The sequence below is a fragment of the Mustela nivalis genome (genome assembly GCF_964662115.1).
Source record: "Mustela nivalis genome assembly, chromosome: X".
Classification (NCBI taxonomy): domain Eukaryota; kingdom Metazoa; phylum Chordata; class Mammalia; order Carnivora; family Mustelidae; genus Mustela; species Mustela nivalis.
The window spans coordinates 47901647-47923025 of NC_139040.1; positions in this window are offsets into that span (position 1 = coordinate 47901647).

Genomic DNA, 21379 nt, shown 5'->3' on the forward strand with positions numbered 1-21379 from the left:
AATGGCACTAAATTCATATGTCTCAAAAGTTACCCTGAATGTTAATGGGCTAAATGCCCCAATCAAAAGACACAGGGGATCAGAATGGATAAAAAAACAAAACCCATCTATATGTTGCCTCCAAGAAACTCATTTTAAGCCCGAAGACACCTCCAGATTTAAAGTGAGAGTGTGGAAAAGAATTTACTATGCTAATGGACAATAGAAGAAAGCAAGAGTGGCAATCCTTATATCAGATCAATTAGATTTTAGGCCAAAGACTATAAAAGAGAGGAGGAAAGACACTATATCATACTCAAAGTGTCTGTCCGACAAGAAGATTGAACAATTTTAAATATCTATGCCCCCAACGTGGGAGCAGCCAACTCTATAAACCAATTAATAACAAAATCAAAGAAAAACATCAACAATAATACAATAATAGTAGGGGACTTTAACACTCCCCTCACTGAAATGGACAGATCATCCAAGCAAAAGATCAACAAGGAAATAAAGGCCTTAAACGACACACTGGACCAGACGGACATCACAGATATATTCAGAACATTTCATCCCAAAGCAACAGAATACACATTCTTCTCTAGTGCACATGGAACATTCTCCAGAATAGATCACATCATCGGTCTTAAATCAGGAATCAATCAGTATCAAAAGATTGGGATCATTCCCTGCATATTTTCAGACCACAATGCTCTAAAGCTAGAGCTCAACCACAAAAGGAAGTTTGAAAATAACCCAAATACATGGAGACAAAACAGCATCCTTCTAAAGAATGAATTGGTCAACCGGGAAATTAAAGAAGAATTGAAAAAAATCATGGAAACAAATGATAATGAAAATACAATGGTTCAAAATCTGTGGGATACAACAAAGGCAGTCCTGACAGGAAAATATATAGCGGTACAAGCCTTTCTCAAGAAGCAAGAAAGCTCTCAGGTACACAACCTAAACCTACACCTAAAGGAGCTGGAGAAAGAACAAGAAAGAAACCCTAAACCTAGCAGGAGAAGAGAAATGCTAAATCAGAGCAGAAATCATTGAAATAGAAACAAACAAACAAACAAAAAAACAATAGAACAAATCAACGAAAGTAGGAGCTGGTTCTTGGAAAGGATTAATAAAATTGATAAGCCCCTGGCCAGACTTATCAAAAAGAAAAGAGAAAGGACCCAAATAAATAAAATCATGAATGAAAGAGGAGAGATCACAACTAACACCAAAGAAATACAAACTATTATAAGAACATACAATGAGCAACTCTACGCCAATAAATTTGACAATCCGGAAGAAATGGATGCATTCCTAGAAACATATAAACTACCACAACTGAACCAGGAAGAAATAGAAAGCCTGAACAGACCCATAATCTGTAAGGAGATTGAAACAGTCATTAAAAATCTCCAAGCAAACAAAAGCCCAGGGCCAGACGGCTTCCCGGGGGAATTCTACCAAACATTTAAAGAAGAACTAATTCCTATTCTCCTGAACGTGTTGCAAAGAATAGAAATGGAAGGAAAATTTCCAAACTCATTTTGTGAGGCCAGAATCACCTTGATCCCCAAACCAGACAAGGATCCCATCAAGAAAGAGAGCTATAGACCAATATCCTTGATGAACACAGATGCGAAAATTCTCACCAAAATACTAGCCAATAGGATTCAACAGTACATTAAAAAGATTATTCACCACGACCAAGTGGGATATATCCCAGGGATGCAAGGTTGGTTCAACATCCGCAAATCAGTCAATGTGATACAACACATTAATTAAAGAAAGAACATGAACCATATGATAGTCTCAATAGATGCTGAAAATGCATTTGACAAAGTACAGCATCCCTTCCTGATCAAAACTCTTCAAAGTGTAGGGATAGATGGCATCTACCTCAATATCATCAAAGCCATCTATGGAAAACCCACCGCAAATATCATTCTCAATGGAGAAAAACTCAAAGCTTTTCTGCTAAGGTCAGGAACACGGCAGGGATGTCCATTATCACCACTGCTATTCAACATAGTACTAGAGGTCCTAGCCTCAGCAATCAAACAACAAAAGGAAATTCAAGGCATCCAAATCGGCAAAGAAGAAGTCAAAATATCACTCTTCACAGATGATATGATACTATATGTGGAAAACCCAAAAGACTCCACTCCAAAACTGCTAGAACTTGTACAGGAATTCAGCAAAGTGTCAGGATATAAAATCAATGCACAGAAGTCATTTGCATTTCTCTAAACCAACAACAAGATATAAGAAAGAGAAATTAAGGAGTCAATCCCATTTACAATTGCACCCAAATCCATAAGATACCTATGAATAAACCTAACCAAAGAGGCACAGAATCTATACTCAGAAAACTATAAAGTACTCATGAGAGAAATTGAGGAAGACACAAAAAATGGAAAAATGTTCCATCCTCCTGGACTGGAAGAATAAATATTGCTAAAGCAATCTACACATTTAATGCAATTCCTATCAAAGTACCATCCATCTTTTTCAAAGAAATGGAACAAATAATTCTAAAATTTATATGGAACCAGAAAAGACCTCGAATAGCCAAAGGGATATTGAAAAAGAAAGCCAACGTTGGTGGCATCACAATTCTGGACTTCAAGCTCTATTACAAAGCTGTCTTCATCAAGACAGCATGGTACTGGCACAAAAACAGACACATAGATCAATGGAACAGAATAGAGAGCCCAGAAATAGACCCTCAACTCTATGGTCAACTAATCTTTGACAAAGCAGGAAAGAATGTCCAATGGAAAAAAGACAGCCTCTTCAACAAATGGTTTTGGGAATATTGGACAGCCACATGCAGAAAATGAAATTGGATCATATCCTTACACCACACACGAAAATAGACTCAAAATGGATGAAGGACCTCAATGTGAGAAAGGAATCCATCAAAATCCTTGAGGAGAACATAGGCAGCAACCTCTTCGACCTCAGCCGCAGCAACATCTTCCTAGGAACATTGCCAAAGGCAAGGGAAGCAAGGGCAAAAAAGAACTATTGGGATTTCATCAAGATCAAAAGCTTTTGCACAGCAAAGGAAACAGTTAACAAAATCAAAAGACAACTGACAGAATGGGAGAAGATATTAGCAAACGACATATCAGATAAAGGACTAGTGTCCAAAATCTATAATGAACTTAGCATACTCAACACCCAAAGCACAAATAATCCAATCAAGTAATGGGCAGAGGACATGAACAGACATTTCTTTCTTTTTTTTTTTTAAGATTTTATTTATTTGACAGACAAAAATCACAAGTAGGCAGAGAGGCAGGCCGAGAGAGACAGGAGGAAGCAGGCTCCCTGCAGAGCAGAGAGCCCGATGTGGGGCTTGATCCCAGGATCCTGGGATCATGACCCGAGTCGAATGCAGAGGCCTTAACAAACTGAGCCATCCAGGCGCCCCATGAACAGACATTTCTGCAAAGAAGACATCCAGATGGCCAACAGACACATGAAAAAGTGCTTCATATCACTCGGCATCAGGGAAATACAAATCAAAACCACAATGAGATATCACCTCACACCAGTCAGAATGGCTAAAATCAACAAGTCAGGAAATGACAGATGCTGGCGAGGATGTGGAGAAAGGGGAACCCTCCTACACTCTTGGTAGGAATGGAAGCTGGTGCAACCACTCTGGAAAACAGCATGGAGGTTCCTCAAAATGTTGAAAATAGAACTTCCCTCTGACCCAGCAATTGCACTACTGGGTATTTACCCTAATGACACAAACGTAGTGGTCCAAAGGGGCACATGCACCCGAATGTTTATAGCAGCAATGTCCACAATAGCCAAACTATGGGAAGAACCTAGATGTCCATCAACAGATGAATGGTTAAAGAGGAAGTGGTATATATGCACAATGGAATACTATGCAGCCATCAAAAGAAATGAAATCTTGCCATTTGCGACAACATGGATGGAACTAGAGTGTATCATGCTTAGCGAAATAAGTCAAGCAGAGAAAGACAACTATCATATGATCTCCCTGATATGAGGAAGTGGTGATCCAACATGGGGGCTTAAGTGGGCAGGAGAAGAATCAATGAAACAAGATGGGATTGGGAGGGAGACAAACCATAAGTGACTCTTAATCCCACAAAACAAACTGAGGGTTCCTGGGGGGAGGAGGGTTGGGAGAAGGGGTTGGGGTTATGGACCTTGGGGAGGGTATGTGCTTTGGTGAGTGCTGTGAAGTGTGTAAACCTGGTTATTCACAGACCTGTACCCCTGGGGATAAAAATATATGTTTATAAAAAATAAAAAAATTACAAAAAAAAAAAAAAAAAGGAATCAAACTGACCGGCCAGTGCCGCACCTCTTACAGAGAGGGCTACCCCACTCTCTTTTATGGACTAGCTTTAAAGGGCAAAGGCCATGTGTTGGGCCTGGCCATGCACAGGTGGCCAATGAAATTGTAGCACACAGAGAAAGCTGCACAGTGATGCTAGGTGACCCATTGAATTACAATTTACCCTATAATAGACATTTGACCCAGCCTATCACCTTGGTTAGTATTGGCACCCAAAAGACTCCCAAAGAGCGAGGCCCGTACTCCTTGGTAGCTAGGGAGACAGTATGCAACCCGCATCGGATGTCTCCACCTGGCCTGACCCATCCTTGTATTTGTGCGTTGTTACCTGAGGCTTGTTTCCAGGACTTGTTTTTAAGTAAGTTTCTTAGGGGAAGGGAGCAGGGACAGTTTAAGGGTTAAACATCAAGTTTATTGTTTAACCTCAATGGAAGTCTCTGGCTAAAATATAAAAATATAAAATAGGTCCTTACACATTTTGGTTCAAGAAGAAACAATTATTTTCCTGATAGTATTTGGTAACACAAACTGTTGACCAGGAACAAATAAAATTCAGGTAGGTGATACCACCTATGCTTATTATGTTCTAGTCAAAATAATTGTCTCTTAATTGCCCTACTTTGGGTGTTAGAAAAAGAATCTAATACTTATTGCAAAGCCTAGGAAAGGAAAATTGATTCATTTCTAAAATTTAAACAAGATTATACAAGCCACTTATTAGTGCTTATCAACCCTCCCCATGTGTCTGTTTCTGTCTCCACATACACAGGAACACATATACACACGCAAGTGTATACACACACACACACACACACACTCACACATATATATATATATATATATATATATATATATATATATATATGTACACCATGCTAAATTGAAGAGCTGCAGGCTAGGCAGCTAAGCTATTCTAACTCATTTTCTTTCAAAAACTCTTAAAAACCTAAAATGTAATATGTGGCTCCTGTATACTTAACCATGCCACTTAAGGTAAATTAATTTGGTCACAGAAGGATTAATAAGAGAAAAGTAGAATAGCACAACAAAGGTGTTGTGATAGTTAATTTTATGCATTAATTTGACTAAGCTAATGTTGTTCCCAGAAGCTGATAAAACATTGTATCTGTGAACATGTTTCTTGAAAAGATTAACATTTGAATCAGAAGGGAGTAAAGAAGATTCACCCTCACCAAAGTGGACAATGACCATCTAATACTTGAGAGTCAGAATAGAATAAATTTATTCCCATTATCTGTGGAGGAGCTAATTCTCTCCCTTTTTGAGCTGGAATGTTCATTATCTCATGCCATTGGACATTGGATCTCCTGATTTTTGGGCCTTGGGAATCCAGGACCTAACCAGCAGCCCCTTGTTCTTAAGCCTTTGGACTCAGACTGAATCATACTACTGGTTTCCCTAGTTCTCTAGCTTGCAGATGGCATATTGTAGCACATCTCAGCCTCTATAATCACACATCTTCTCTACCTTGTCTGACTCTGACTAACACAGGTGTATGTGTGTCTATCCCTACTCTTGACAAGAAAAATGGTTTTTAAAAAGATACCCAGGCATTGCAATATGATTATGCAAGTTATTGTTATTGGGGAAGCTAGGGGAAGAGCTCACAGAAGCTTTGTGTACTAGTTTTGCAAATTCTTATGGCTCAAACTATTTCAAAGTAAAAACTTCATGAAGGGAAAATAATTAGTGCTGTAATATATAGAGTGTGTATATATTTTTTTAAATCTACAATTATATATAACTGACAGAGAAAAATATGCTTAAGGAAATGAGTCAACTGGATTTTCTGGTAAATTTAGAATGGTTTTCTTTCATACATTTTACAAAATTGTTATAAAGCTTTCTTTGTATCAGTTGTTATGTGAAACAAATTTATTCCCATTATCTGTTATTTATCTTTTTAAAATTTCTTATATATTATATTATAGAATCCCAAGTTCTTGTATTATATTATGAGTTTTATGAAGATAAGGTAGCCCTTATTCATTTTATGGTTGTAGTATATAGCATGATCCTTGGTGAATAGTAGTAGCTCAACAAATGAATGATTCAAAATTATTCAAATGAATAAAATAATTCAAAATGAATCTTTATGGCTGAATAAATTTCATATTTGTTCTTATAATAAATATTTGCTGATTTTTTGATTGTTTAGCATTCATTTTTTTCTTCCAAAGAGTACCCTGATTTCATTTTGATCAATTACTTTTTCCCCATTTGAGACAATCTGGTGGAAAAGTAATCAGCATCCATGTCCATCCCCACCCCTAGCCAAAGGGGTGCTATGCAATTATATGCTCCCTCCCTGAAATCTGAATCTTGAGATGGAGGACAAAGACATTTAAAATGGTTGGCATTCATCCATTTCAGAAGTGGCCTGCTGACATGACCAATACAAGCTCCTACTTGCTTCCTAAATCTTAGATTCCCATCTGTCTTAGTGTTGCTACCACCAATTTTGGTTGTACACATTCCACCAAGAGTAAGGACTATAGTTCTCAATCTTCTTTATATCAGTGAGTGGCCATGTGATCAAGTTTAGGACAAGGACATACAATGAGAGGTGATATGTGAAATTTCGGGGATGTATTCTTACAGCCCCCTTCTTTCTTTCATTCTACTACTTAGAATATGGTCAAAATGGTGAGAACAATTTCTCGGACCATGCATATGGGAAACATTCTAGTGTTGACAGAACAATAAGATAGAATAATTCTAGGTCCATGGATACCCTCCAAGCAAAATCATAAAAATTCAGTAGGCGATTTTACTAGATTTTCATTAGAAACTGATGACTCACAGAAAGACTTATTAAACCTACAGTAGTAGAAGAACAGTAATAACCTTTAGCAAATACTCAAAAAATAGAGAACATAAACTATTTTCAGGTACACAAGGGAGATTTACAAATTTGACTGCATACCAGGTTAAAAAACCTTTACAGAATTCAAATAATAGGTAATATTCACACCCACAGTTCTAATCATGATGTAAAAAAAGCAGAAAATAACATTTAAAGATTTTAAATTCCCAAATATATTACTAAATAACTCATAAAATAATAATAATAATAATAATAATATAAAAATGATAGAATATTTATAATTGAATATCAGTTAAAATACTATGCAGAGAAATTGGATATTAAGGAAATAATTCAAATACAGAAATATGCAAAAATGTTGATGTTTTTTCATTTTTTTTTTAATTTAAAAGCAAAGATCATGGAGTAAAGTTGGTTTTACTTTTCCTCTTCACCAATCCCATATGCCTCCCTACCTTCCTGGAAATAAATAAATAAATAAATAAATAAATATATATATACATACACACACACACACATACACACACACATATGTATATATGTATATATAACATGTATATATAACATTTAAATTGGTAGATTGGTAGATTGAGTAATATATATATATATTAACCAACCAATCTATCATATGTATACATACTCATACATATGTATGTGTATGTATACATACATATGTATGTATATATGTGTGTATATATATATCTATATATATATATATATATATATAGATATATATATATTACTCAATCTACCAATCTACCAATTTAAATGTTACTTTCATCCAGAAACACCCATAGAGAAATACTAGAATAATGTTTGACCAAATATCTGGGTACTCTATGGCTCAGTCAAGATAACATATGAAATTAACTATCACACCTACCATTTTTTTTTGAACTTTTATTTGATATATGTATCTGTGAGCAATGCAAGTTGCTTGGTATAATTTTAAAAACTATACAAATGTTACCACACTCTACATATTATTCTGCAATCTGCTTTTCATTCAAAATTAGATTTTTATTACTATCTTTCTTGATACATTTAGATCAAGTTCATTCATTGCAAGTGTATCAGATAATTTGTTGATAGTATAAACCATAAATTATTGATCTATTCTCTAACTTTTAGCTTATATAATTTGTAACCTTCGACAACTCTATTAGAACATAAGTACAAGAGTTTATCTAAAATACACCCCTGTAAGTAGAATACCGGGTTTATAGGATATGCACAGATTCCACTTCATTTGATAATACTATATCACAGTCCAAAGTGATTTGCACTCCTCCCAGAGTATGTATGAAAGTCTTCTTTTCTTATATATTAACCAATACTTTGTCTTGTGAGACTTTTTATTTTTGTTAATATTGCAGATGATATCTAATTTTTAACATCAATTTCCATGATTACTCATGAAGCAGAGATTTTATTTTCTATTTTTAGTATCCAGACTTGCTTCAAATTTGGAGAAAAACTAGATAGATTAAAAAGCGGGATTTAACCTCCTACTATGGGATCTGACTGTGGGGGATGGGAACAGGTGTTCCCCTTTCCAGTTTTAAGACAGATAAGACATAAAAATGTTATTTAGTCTGGACAATTATATGTTCTCAAAAATTTCCACAGTTGCTACACTGAATTTGAGAGCACAGAAGTATTCTACAACAGTGGTGCTAGCAAAGATAGCAGCAAGTGTTTCTTCCACTAACAATGACCTATGTGGACTGTGGACTATTCCCATGGTGAAAGCCTGGCTGTGGTCATTCTCCCTTTGTTTCTGTGTTCTGATCCTCTCTACTCCAGGCATTGATTCTGTAAGTCATATGACGGTTTTTGACTAAACATTTTTCTTCACCCACCCAGAGTTAAAATCCATTTTTTTAAAATCAAAGATTCTATTCTGTTCCATTAATCTGTGTGTTGCTTTTTATGCCAATACCATGCCAAGGTCAAAAAATAAATCAATGAACAGAATAGAGCATTCAGAAATAGATTCCTAGGGGCGCCTGGGTGGCTCAGTGGGTTAAAGCCTCTGCCTTCAGTTCAGGTCATGATCCCAGGGTCCTGGGATCGAGCCCCACATCGGACTCTCTGCTCTGCAGGGAGCCTGCTTCCTCCTCTTTCTCTCTCTCCCTGCCTGCCTCTCTGCCTACTTGTGATCTCTGTCTCTCAAATAAATAAATAAATAAATCTTAAAAAAAAAAAAAAGAAATAGATTCCTATAAGTCAAGGCAATGGATCTTTGACAAAGAACAAAGTTGATACAATGGAGCAATGATAATCTCCTCTATGAATGGTGCTAGAACAACTGGACCTCCCCCTTTAAAAGAAAAAAAGTTATCTAAACACAGACTTTTTCACTTTAAGAAAAATTAACTGAAAATAGATCAAGATCTAAATGTAAAATGCAAAACTATAGAATACCTAGGAGGTAATGTAAGAGAAAATCTAGATGACTTTGAGTCTGGTGATGCCCTTTTAGATACAACGCCAAAGATACAATTCATGAAGGAAATAATTGATAATCTGGAATTAATTAGAATTAAAAACTTCTGCTCTGTAAAAGACAATCTAAAAAGAATGTGAAGGTCAGACACACAAAGGATAAAATTATTTGCAAAAGACACATCTAAATAAAGGAATGTTACTCAAATATACAAAGAACTTTGAACAGTAAGAGAATAAATGACCCTACTTAAAAAATGGGCCAAAGACCTTAACAGATATCTCATCAAAGAAGATATACAGATGGCAAATACACATATTAAAAGCCATATGATGGTTTTTGATGAAATTATTTTTTTTCTTAAACTACCAGAACTTTTAATGTACTGCTTAAAATCAACAATCTTAACAGCCTATAGCAGTGACAGTCATATCAGGGTACCACTGCTGAGAAGAATATTAAAAAGAAAACAACTACTTTTTCTTCTGTGCTTTTATCAATTCCTAAGGATTCATGGTCCCAGAAGAGTGTGTCCTATTTGCTGAACTTAAGTACACGTCCATCCCTTGAGTACACAAGGACAATGAGACAAAGGATAAAAGAACTAACATATGGGGCACCTGGGTGGCTCAGTGGGTTAAAGCCTCTGCCTTCAGCTCAGGTTATGATCCCAGGGTCCTGGGATCGAGCCCCACATCGGGCTCTCTGCTCCGTGGAAAGCCTGCTTCCTTCACTCTCTCTCTGCCTGCCTCTCCGCCTACTTGTGATATCTCTCTCTGTCAAATAAATAAATAAAATCTTTGGAAAAAAAAAAAAGGAACTAACATATGTTGAGCAGTTACTAAAAATAAAGCTCTGTTTTAACCTTTAATCTAACCTCTCATTTGATCTTCTCAACCACTTTATGAGGATTTATTTTTATGTTGTAAATGAGGTTAAGTAATGTCTCTATGATCACAAAGTAATTAAGTAGTGCAACTGAGATTTGAATGTACATTGATATCTGAGTCTTTGATGCTACTTGAGTATTTACAGTGATTTGTAATAAAAATATATGTATCACTCGTTAGAAATTACTTGGTATAAATTATCATCAGACAAACCCCACAAAATTTAAGAAAGAAAACTACATTCCACCTCCCCCTGATGTATTCTGATTCTGAGGAAATGAGAAAATAATGAAAATAAATTTCAAATGATTAATGTCCAAAAAAGACCCAGTAATTCCACTTAGGAATCCGTATATAGTAGATCAAAGTCTAAAATGACTACTAATGACTTTCACCCTGCATAATCTCTTCCTGCTGATTGTTGAAACTGCTGATCTGGTGGGACTTCCCTACCATAATATATTATATCCACAGTAAAAGAGATATTCCAGATGTGATTAAATTTATTATTGAGTTGCTTTTGAGTTAATCAAATGGAAGTATTTTGGTGGAGCCTGAACTAATCACATGAGCCCTTTACTTCTGAGTCAAAGACAGAAGTCAGAGATTCAAAGCATGGAAAAGCAGCAGTATTCTGACTTTGAAGGTGGTGGGAGACATGTGGCAAGTAATGTGAATGACTTCTAGAAGACAAGAGAAGCTTGTTGCAGCAAGAAAACAGGAATCTTGATCCTAAAACCTCAAGAAACTGGATTATTCCAACAACATAAATGAGCTCAGAAATGAATATATCCATATCCAAGCCTCCAGAGAAGTACACAACCAACATATTGACTTCATTTTTGAAATACCTTGTTCAGAAAATCAAACAATGCTGTGCTGGACTTCTTATCTACTGAGCTGTGAGCTAATAAGTGGGCCTTGTTCCATGATTCATTGTTTATATATAACACCCAGGAATCATGGAACACTACATCAAAAACTAGTGAGGTACTGTATGGTGACTAACATAACACAATAAAAAACATTAAAAAAATAAGTTGGGTTTGTTTTAAACTGTTATATTTGTGATAACTTGTAATGCAGCAATCAAAATATAATATATTTTATTAAAGAAATAAAAGTACCAGTACTATAAACATGTTAAATTACATTTATTGTGCTAGAAAAACTGAAATTAATCTGAGTGTGCCTCAATAGGGAAATCACTGGGAATGTTGTGATATATTATATGCTTTGTGAAGTTTGTCAATATTAAAAATAACTATTATAATATGTGTTGACTTGGAAACATGTCTATTGTATAGAGTGAGAAAACTTAATCACAAAACTACGTGTATATTGTGTATGATTCTATTTTTAAAAAATGTATATGTGTTTTAAGATAGACATATAAATACGTAGAAATACAGATTATGATATTAAGGAGGGCACGTATTTCATGGATCACTGGGTGTTCTACATTAACAATGAATCTTGGAACACTACATCAAAAACTAATGATGTATTGTATGGTGACTAACAACACAATAAAAATTAAAAAAAAAAGATAAAGTAGACATACAAATACACAGAAATACAAATATATATAAACATAGAAAAATAACTACTAAAAGTATACAGAGGTTGCCTCAGAAGGATAGGATCACATTACTATTATCATCAGGGAATAAAAGCAGACCATGCCATTTTTTATACACTTTTGATTTGCTTGATGTGTTACAATGTGTATTATCCTTGCCATAAAGGCTAATTAAACTTTTATAAATATAACACATTTTGAGAAAATAAACTTACCAGTAACTCAAGATCCTGGAAATTTTAAAATAAAAGATTTAATAAAGTAGAAATTAATATAATATAAAATTAATACAAGCATATATTAAAATGGATACATTTCAGATTTGTGAAGTAGAAAGTAAAATCTTGTGTATACCCATCCCTATACACATTCTATAGCAACAGCTTAGAGTTTAACCACCCTGATTTTGATTGCATACACACACACATACAGACACAAACAAACACACATTCATACACAGAAACTATTCTGGGACATGCAACCAATTTTTAGTGTTTTTACATTATATATAGTCAAATCATGTATCCTCTACAATTTCAGCTGTTTTTAATTTTTTAATTTTTTCAGCTTTTGTGTTTGTGGTTTTGCCCCAAATCATAGCTCATTCATTATAAATGTGTAAACATTTGGTACTGTTTATTATATTTTGTCTTAAATGCTATTATGTTTAAAAAACACTGTGACCTGTGAGTTATTTTATTTGTGTTTTCCTACATAGCATTAATCATTCTTTGAATGGTAGTTTTCATTTTTTTTTATTTCTTTTTTTTAATTTATTATTTTTTATAAACATATAATATACTTTTATCCCCAGGGGTACAGCTCTGTGAATCGCCAGGTTTACACACTTCACAGCATTCATCAAAGCATATACACTCCCCAATGTCCATAACCCCAACCCTTCTTCCAAGCCCCCTCGCCCCAGCAACCCACAGTCTGTTTTGTGAGATTAAGAGTCACTTATGGTTTGTCTCACTCCCAATCCCATCTTGTTTCATTGATTCTTCTCCTACCTCCTTAATCCCCCATGTTGCATCACCACTTCTTCATATCAGGGAGATCATATGATAGTTGTCTTTCTCTGATTGACTTATTTCGCTAAGCATGATATGCTCTAGTTCCATCCATGTTGTCACAAATGGCAAGATTTCATTTCTTTTGATGGCTGCATAGTATTCTATTGTGTATATATACCACATCTTCTTTATCCATTCATCTGCTGATGGACATCTAGGTTCTTTCCATAGTTTGGCTATTGTAGACATTGCTGCTATAAACATTTGGGTGCACCTGCCCCTTCAGATCACTACTTTTATATCTTTAGGGTAAATACCCAATAGTGCAATTGCTGGGTCATAGGGCAGTTCTATTTTTAGCATTTTGAGAAACCTCCATGTTGTTTTCCAGAGTGGCTGCATCAGCTTGCATTATCACCACTGCTATTCAACATAGTACTAGAGGTCCTAGCCTCAGCAATCAGACAACAAAAGGAAATTAAAGGCATCCAAATTGGCAAAGAAGAAGTCAAACTATCACTCTTTACAGATGATATGATACTATATGTGGAAAACCCAAAAGACTCCATTCCAAAACTGCTAGAACTTGTACAGGAATTCAGTAAAGTGTCAGGATATAAAATCAATGCACAGAAATCAGTTGCATTTCTCTACACCAACAACAAGACAGAAGAAAGAGAAATTAAGGAGACAATCCCATTTACAATTGCACCACAAACCATAAGATAACTAGGAATAAACCTTACCAAAGAGGCACAGAATCTATACTCAGAAAACTATAAAGTATTCATGAAAGAAATTGAGGAAGACACAAAGAAATGGAAAAATGTTCCATGCTCCTAGATTGGAAAAATAAATATTGTGAAATGTCTATGCTACCTAAAGCAATCTACACATTTAATGCAATTCCTATAAAGGACCATCCATCTTTTTCAAAGAAATGGAACAAATAATTCTAAAATTTATATGGAACCAGGAAAGACCTTGAATAGCCAAAGGAATATTGAAAAAGAAAGCCAACATTGGTGGCATCACAATTCCGGACTTCAAGCTCTATTACAAAGCTGTCATCATCAAGACAGCCTGGTTCTGGCACAAAAACAGACAGATAGATCAATGGAACAGAAAGAGAGCCCAGGAAATAGACCCTCAACTCTATGGTCAACTAATCTTCGACAAAGCAGGAAAGAATGTCCAATGGAAAAAAGACAGCCTTTTCAACAAATGATGTTGGGAAAATTGGACAGCCACATGCAGAAAAATGAAATTGGACCATTTCCTTACACCACACACGAAAATAGACTCAAAATGGATGAAGGACCTCAATGTGAGAAAGGAATCCATCAAAATCCTTGAGGAGAACACAGGCAGCAACCTCTTCGACCTCAGCCGCAGCAAAGTCTTCCTAGGAACATCGCCAAAGGCAAGGGAAGCACGGGAAAAATGAACTATTGGGATTTCATCGGGATCAAAAGCTTTTGCACAGCAAAGGAAACAGTTAACAAAATCAAAAGACAACTGACAGAATGGGAGAAGATATTAGCAAACGACATATCAGATAAAGGACTAGTGTCCAAAATCTATAAAGAACTTAGCAAACTCAACACCCAAAGAACAAATAATCCAATCAAGAAATGGGAAGAGGACATGAACAAACATTTCTGCAAAGAAGACATCCAGATGGCCAACAGACACATGAAAAAATGCCCCATATCACTCGGCATCAGGGAAAATCAAATCAAAACCACAATGAGATATAACCTCACACCAGTCAGAATGGCTAAAATTAACAACTCAGGATATGACAGATGCTAGCAAGGATGTGGAGAAAGGGGAACCCTCCTACACTGTTGGTGAAAATGCAAGATACTTTTGCTTTTAATATTTCTTTTTTCCCCAAGTTTTTGTTTTAATTACAGCTAGTTAAGATACAGTATAAAATTCGTTTCAGGTATAGAATTTAGTGATTCATCACTTACATACAACCAGTGCTCATCACAAGTGCCCTCCTTAACACCCATAATCATTTAACACATCCCACAGGCCACCTTCCTTTCAGCAACCCTCAGTTTGTCCTCTATAGTTAAGTGTCTATTTCCTTGTTGGCCTCTCTTCTTTTTTCTCCCTATGTTCATCTGTTTTGTTTCTTAAATTCCACATATGAGTGAAATCATATTGTATTTATCTTTCCCTTGCCACTTCATTTCACTTATCATAATACTCTATCTCCAGTCACATCATTGCAAACAGCAAGATTTCATTCTTTTTGATGGCTGAGTAATATTCCAACGTGTGTGTGTGTGTGTGTGTGTGTGTGTGTGTGTGTGTGGTGTGCATGTGTGTGTGTATGACATCTTCTTTATCCATTCATCAGTCAATGAACATTTGGATTATTTCCATAATTTAACTATTACTTATAATGCAGGTATAAACTGCATTTGGGGTTCATATATCCCTTCAAACCAGTATTTTTGTATCCTTCAGGTTATGTTTAATAGTGCAATTACTAGATCATAGGGTAGTTTAATTTTGAACTTTTTGAGGAAACTCTGTATTGTTTTCCCTAGTGGCTGCTACAGTTTGCATTCCCACCAACAATGCAAGATGGTTCCCATTTCTCTTTATCCTTGTCAAAACCTGTCATTTCCCATGTTGTTGATTTTAGCCATTCTGACAGTTGTGAAATAATATCTCATTGTAGATTTGATTTACATTTCCCTGATGATCAGAGATGTTGAGAATATTTTCATGTGTCTGTTTACCATTTCTATGCCTTCTTTGGAAAAATATTGATTCATGTCTTCTGCCCATTTTTTAACTTGTATATTTGGTTTTGGGGTGTTTGTTGAGTTGTATAAATTCTTTTTTTTTTTTTTTTTAAAGATTTTATTTATTTATTTGACAGAGCGAGATCACAGTAGACAGAGAGGCAGGCAGAGAGAGAGGGAAGCAGGCTCCCTGCTGAGCAGAGAGCCCGATGTGGGACTCGATCCCAGGACCCTGAGATCATGACCTGAGCCGAAGGCAGCGGCTTAACCCACTGAGCCACCCAGGCGCCCCGAGTTGTATAAATTCTTTATAGATTTTGGATACTAACCTCTTATTAGATATGTCATGTGTAAATATCATCTCCTATCCTCTCCATTCTGAAGGTTGCATTGTAATTTTATTGACTATTTCCATTGTTGGGAAGGTTTTTAATCCTGATGAAGTCCCCAAAATTTATTTTTGCTTTTATTTATTTTCCTTGCTGTGGGAGACGTATCTAGTAAGAAGTTGCTACAGTTAATGTGAAAGAGGTTACTACCCATTTTCTTCTCTAGGATTTAGATGGTTTCCTGTCTCACATTTAGGTTTTTCATCTATTTTGGATTAATTTTTTTAATATCTAAGAAAGTTGTCCCATTTCATTATTTTGCATGTTGCTGTCCAGTTTTACCAACATTGTTGTTGAAAAGAGTGCTTTTTTTTTCCATAGATATTTCTTTCTGCTTTTTTGAAGATCAGTTGACCATATAGTTTTGGGTTCATTTATTTGTTTTCTACTCTGTTCCATTGATCTATGTGTCTGTTTTTCTGCCATACCCTATTTGTTTAATTATTCACCTATTGAGGGACTTCTGAGTTGTTTTCAGGCAATTCTCTTATTATGGCAAAAACTTCTCTATCATTTGTGTACAGATTTTTTTAAAAAAGATTTTATTTATTTATTTGACAGAGAGAGATCACAAGTAGACAGAGAGGCAGGCAGAGAGAGAGAGAGGGAAGCAGGCTCCCCACCGAGCAGAGAGCCCGATGTGGGACCCGATCACAGGACCCTGAGATCAGGACCTGAGCTGAAGGCAGTGGCTTAACCCACTGAGCCACCCAGGCGCCCCTGTGTACAGATTTTTGAGTGGATAAAGTTTTCATTTATCTAGGATAAATGTCTAAGTGTGAAATTCCTGGGTTATATGGTAATTGAATATTTCCTGTTATTTAAAAAGAAATGCTGAACTGTGTTCTAGAGTGACAATACCATTTTACTTTCCCATCAGCAATGGTGAGTGGTCGTTTCTTGCATCCTGGGCAGCATTTTGTGTTGTCATTATTTTACTCATTCTGATAGATATGCATTAATATCATATTGTGGTGTTAATTTTCATTTCCCTATTGGGCAATGTGATGGTTAATTTAATGTACCACCTTGTCTGGGCCATAGTACTCACATTTTTAATCAAAGATTACTCTAGATATCTTTGTAAGTTTTTTTTTTTTTTTTTTAACTGGGGGCAGAGGGCAGGGTGGATGAGATTAACATTTAACTCATGGAATTTATATAAATCAGATTTCTACTGTGGGTGGGTCTCATCTAATTGGTTGAGGAACTTAATAGAACAAAGGCTGTCCTTACTGGATCAAGAAGGAATTTAGCCAGCAGACTAATTCCAGATTTGGACTGATACATTGGACTGATAAATGGGTCTTTAGCTTCTTGGCCCACTCTGCCAATTTTGGACTTGCCAATTCTAAAACTGTGTAAGCTAATTTCCTTTAAAAAATCTTTTTCTATATATATGCATATCATACTGGTTTTGCTTCTCTGGAGAACAATAATACAGTTAAATGTGTTGAATATCTCTTCATGTGGTCAATTGACATCTATATATCCTCTTTTATGAAATATGTTTATGTCTTTTGCCTATTTTCTAATTGGATATTTTGTTTGACTGCTGTGTTTTGAGAGTTCTTTATATATTCTAAATATTACTCCTTGGTTGGATATGCAGTGTATGCATATTATCTTCCAGGCTGTAGCCTGTAGTTTCTTTTTCTTTTCTTTCTTTTTTTTTTTTTTGTTATCTACTTTATTTATTTTACTTAATAAATATTTTAATATTTTTCAGTGTTCCAAGATTCACTGTTTATGCAACATACCCAGTGTTCTATGCAATATGTACCCTCCTCAATACCACCACTAGGCTCACCCAAACCCCCACCCATCCCCTCTAAAACCCACAGTTTGTTTCTTAGAGTCTACAGTCTCTTCATGGTTCATCCCCCCCCTCCAATTTCCCCCAACTCACTTCTCTCCTTCTCCCAATGTCCTCCATGTTATTCCTTACACTCTACAAGTAAGGGAAACCATATGATAATTGACTCTCTCTCCTTGACTTATTTCACTCTTTTATAGGAGCTTTAAAGGGCAAAAATTGTTAATTTTGATGATGTCCAGAATATCAATTTTTCCTTCTATGGATCACATATTTGGTGCCATGTCTAAGTACTCTTTCCCTAGCTCTACTTTAAAAGATTGTTTCCAGTGTTTTGTTTCTTAATATTTAATAAGTTTATATTTTGCATTTATGTTTCTTATTCATTTGTGTAAATATTTGGATTAGGTATGAGATTTTTAGTTGATTGCTTCAGCACTATTTGTTGAAAGGACTGTATTTCCTCCATTAAATTGTTTCTCCACCTTTGTCAAAAATCCACTGAGCCTGATTACATGGGTCAATTTCTAGGTTGTCGAGGCTATTCCTTTGATCTATGTGTCTATCCCTATAACAATACCACATTGTCTTGATTAAAGTAGCTATATAGTAGAACTTAATATTGGGCAGAGTGATTTCTCCCAGTTTATTCTTTGTATGTGGCAATTGTATGCACATATGTATCACATGCTTTCAATATACATTTTAAGTTTGTTCTTATCTACAAACTTAAAATGTATATTGTTAGGATTTTGATAAAAAATACATTAATATATAAGTAGATTTGGAATAGTTGATGTCTTTATTATGCTGAGTTATCCAATATGCAAACATGGCATGTCTCTCCATTTATTTAGTTATTTTTATTTCCTTCCTCAGCATTTTATTTATTTATTTATTTATTTATTTATTTAGAACATTTTTATAATTTTAAACATAAAGATCCTGTACATGTTTTGTTAATTTTATACGTAACAATTTCATTCATCTTTGTGGTTATTGTAAATAGTATTGTATGTTTCAATTTTGATTTTCAATTTTCAGTGACATACAGAAATATAGATTACTTTTTTTTTGTATATGTGTATTAATATTATAACATACAACCTTGCTGAAATCATATATTGATTCTAAGAGGTTTTTGTATATATGTATGTATGTATGTATGCATGTATGTCAGTTGTAGGGTTTGTTTGGTTGGTTGGTTCTTGGTATGGAAGATTTTTTGTAGATAATTTCTATCAAATAGAGGAAGTCCCACTCTATTTGTAGTTTGTTAAGAGATTTCATCATGAGTGCATGTTGGTTTTGTTCCTCTTTTTTTTTTTTTTTCCCCATGTTCTCATTTGCCAGCTGTATTTCTTTTTTGGTAAAGTATCTGTCTCAATTGAAAAGACCACTTTTTTTTTTTTCCTTCTTTGGATAGTTGATTTGGAGAAATAATTGATTTTTTTAAAATATTGAAGCAGAATTGTATACCCAGAACAAATCTCCCTTGGTCAGGATGTAAAATTCTGTATAATTATTTTTGTACATCGCTGGATACAATTTGCTATTATCTTGTTGAGTAATTGCATTTATGTTCAGGAGAGATATTGTTCTGTAGATCTCTTTTTTCCATACTATCTTTGTCTAGTTTTGGTATCCATGTAATAATGATTTGATTGATTCATAAAATGAAGTGATTTTCAACATTTATCTTCTGGAATAGATTGTACACAACTGGACTTAATTTTCCTCTAGATAGTTTTGTGGAATTCTCTAGTGAAACCATCTGTACCCAAGGATTTCTTTATTTGAAGGAATTTTATAATTACAGGTTCACTTTATATAATGGTTATAGGACTATTCAGATTATCTCTTTTATTTTGATTGAGGTTTAATACCTTGTGGTTTTTAAGAATTGTTCCAATTTCTTTTAAGCAGTTGAAATTATGAGTGTAAAATTGTTCATAGTATTCTTCCATTGTCTTTTAAAAATACTTATTTGTTTATTTTAGAGAGAGAGCACAACTGGGGGAGGAGCAGAAGAAGAAGGAGAAAATCTCTAGTAGACTGTTGAGCATGGAGACCAACACAGGGCTTGATCTCTCAACCCAGAGATCACAACTTACGCCAAAACCAAGAGTTGAATGCTTAACCAACTGAGCCACTCAAGCACCCCTTTTTCATTATCTTTTCAATGTCTGCAGAAACTTCAGTGATATTCCCTATCTGATTCTTTCCTTTTTTAATTATTTCTATTCAGTGTAACAGAATTCATTCTTTATACACCACACCCAGTGCTCCAAGCAATACATGCCCTCCATAATACCCACCACCTGGCTCCCCCAACCTCCCAACCCCTGCCCCTTTGAAACTTTCATATTGATTTTCAGAGTCCATAGTCTCTCATGGTTTACTCACCTCCCCTTCCAATTTCTCTCAACTCCCTTCTCCTCTCCATCTCCCCATGTCCTCCATGTTATTTGTTATGCTCCACAAATAAGTGAAACCATATGATAATTGACTCTCTCTGCTTGACTTATTTCACTCAGCATAATCTCTTCCAACCCGTCCATGTTGCTACAAAAGTTGGGTATTCATGCTTTCTGATGGAGGCATAATACTCCATAGTGTATATGGACCACATCTTCCTTAACCATTTGTCCGTTAAAGGGCATCTTGCTTCCTTCCACAGTTTGGCAATCATGGCTATTAGTGCTAAAAACATTGGGGTATAGATGGCCCTTCTTTTCACATTTGGGGTAAATACCCAGTAGTGCAATTGCAGGATCCTAGGGAAGCTGTATTTTTAATTTCTTGAGGAATCTCCACACTGTTCTCCAAAGTGGCTGCACCAACTTGCATTCCCACCAACAGTGGAAGAGGGTTCCCCTTTCTCCACATCCTCTCCAACACACGTTGTTTCCCGTCTTGCTAATTTGGGTCATTCTAACTTGTGTAAGGTGATATCTCAATGTGGTTTTACTTTGAATCTCCCTGATGGCTAGTGATGATGAACATTTTTTCATGTGTCAGCTATCCATTTGTATGTCTTCATTGGTGAACTGTCTGTTCATGTCTTCTGCCCATTTTTTTGTATGATTGTTTGTTATGTGTGTGTTGAGTTTAAGAAGTTCATTATAGATCCTGGATATCAACCTTTTGTCTGTACTGTCATTTGCAAATATCTTCTCCCATTCCGTGGGTTGCCTCTTTGTTTTCTTGACTGTCTCCTTTGCTGTGCAGAAGCTCTTGATCTTGATGAAGTCCCAAAAGCTCATTTTCACTTTTGTTTCCTTTGCC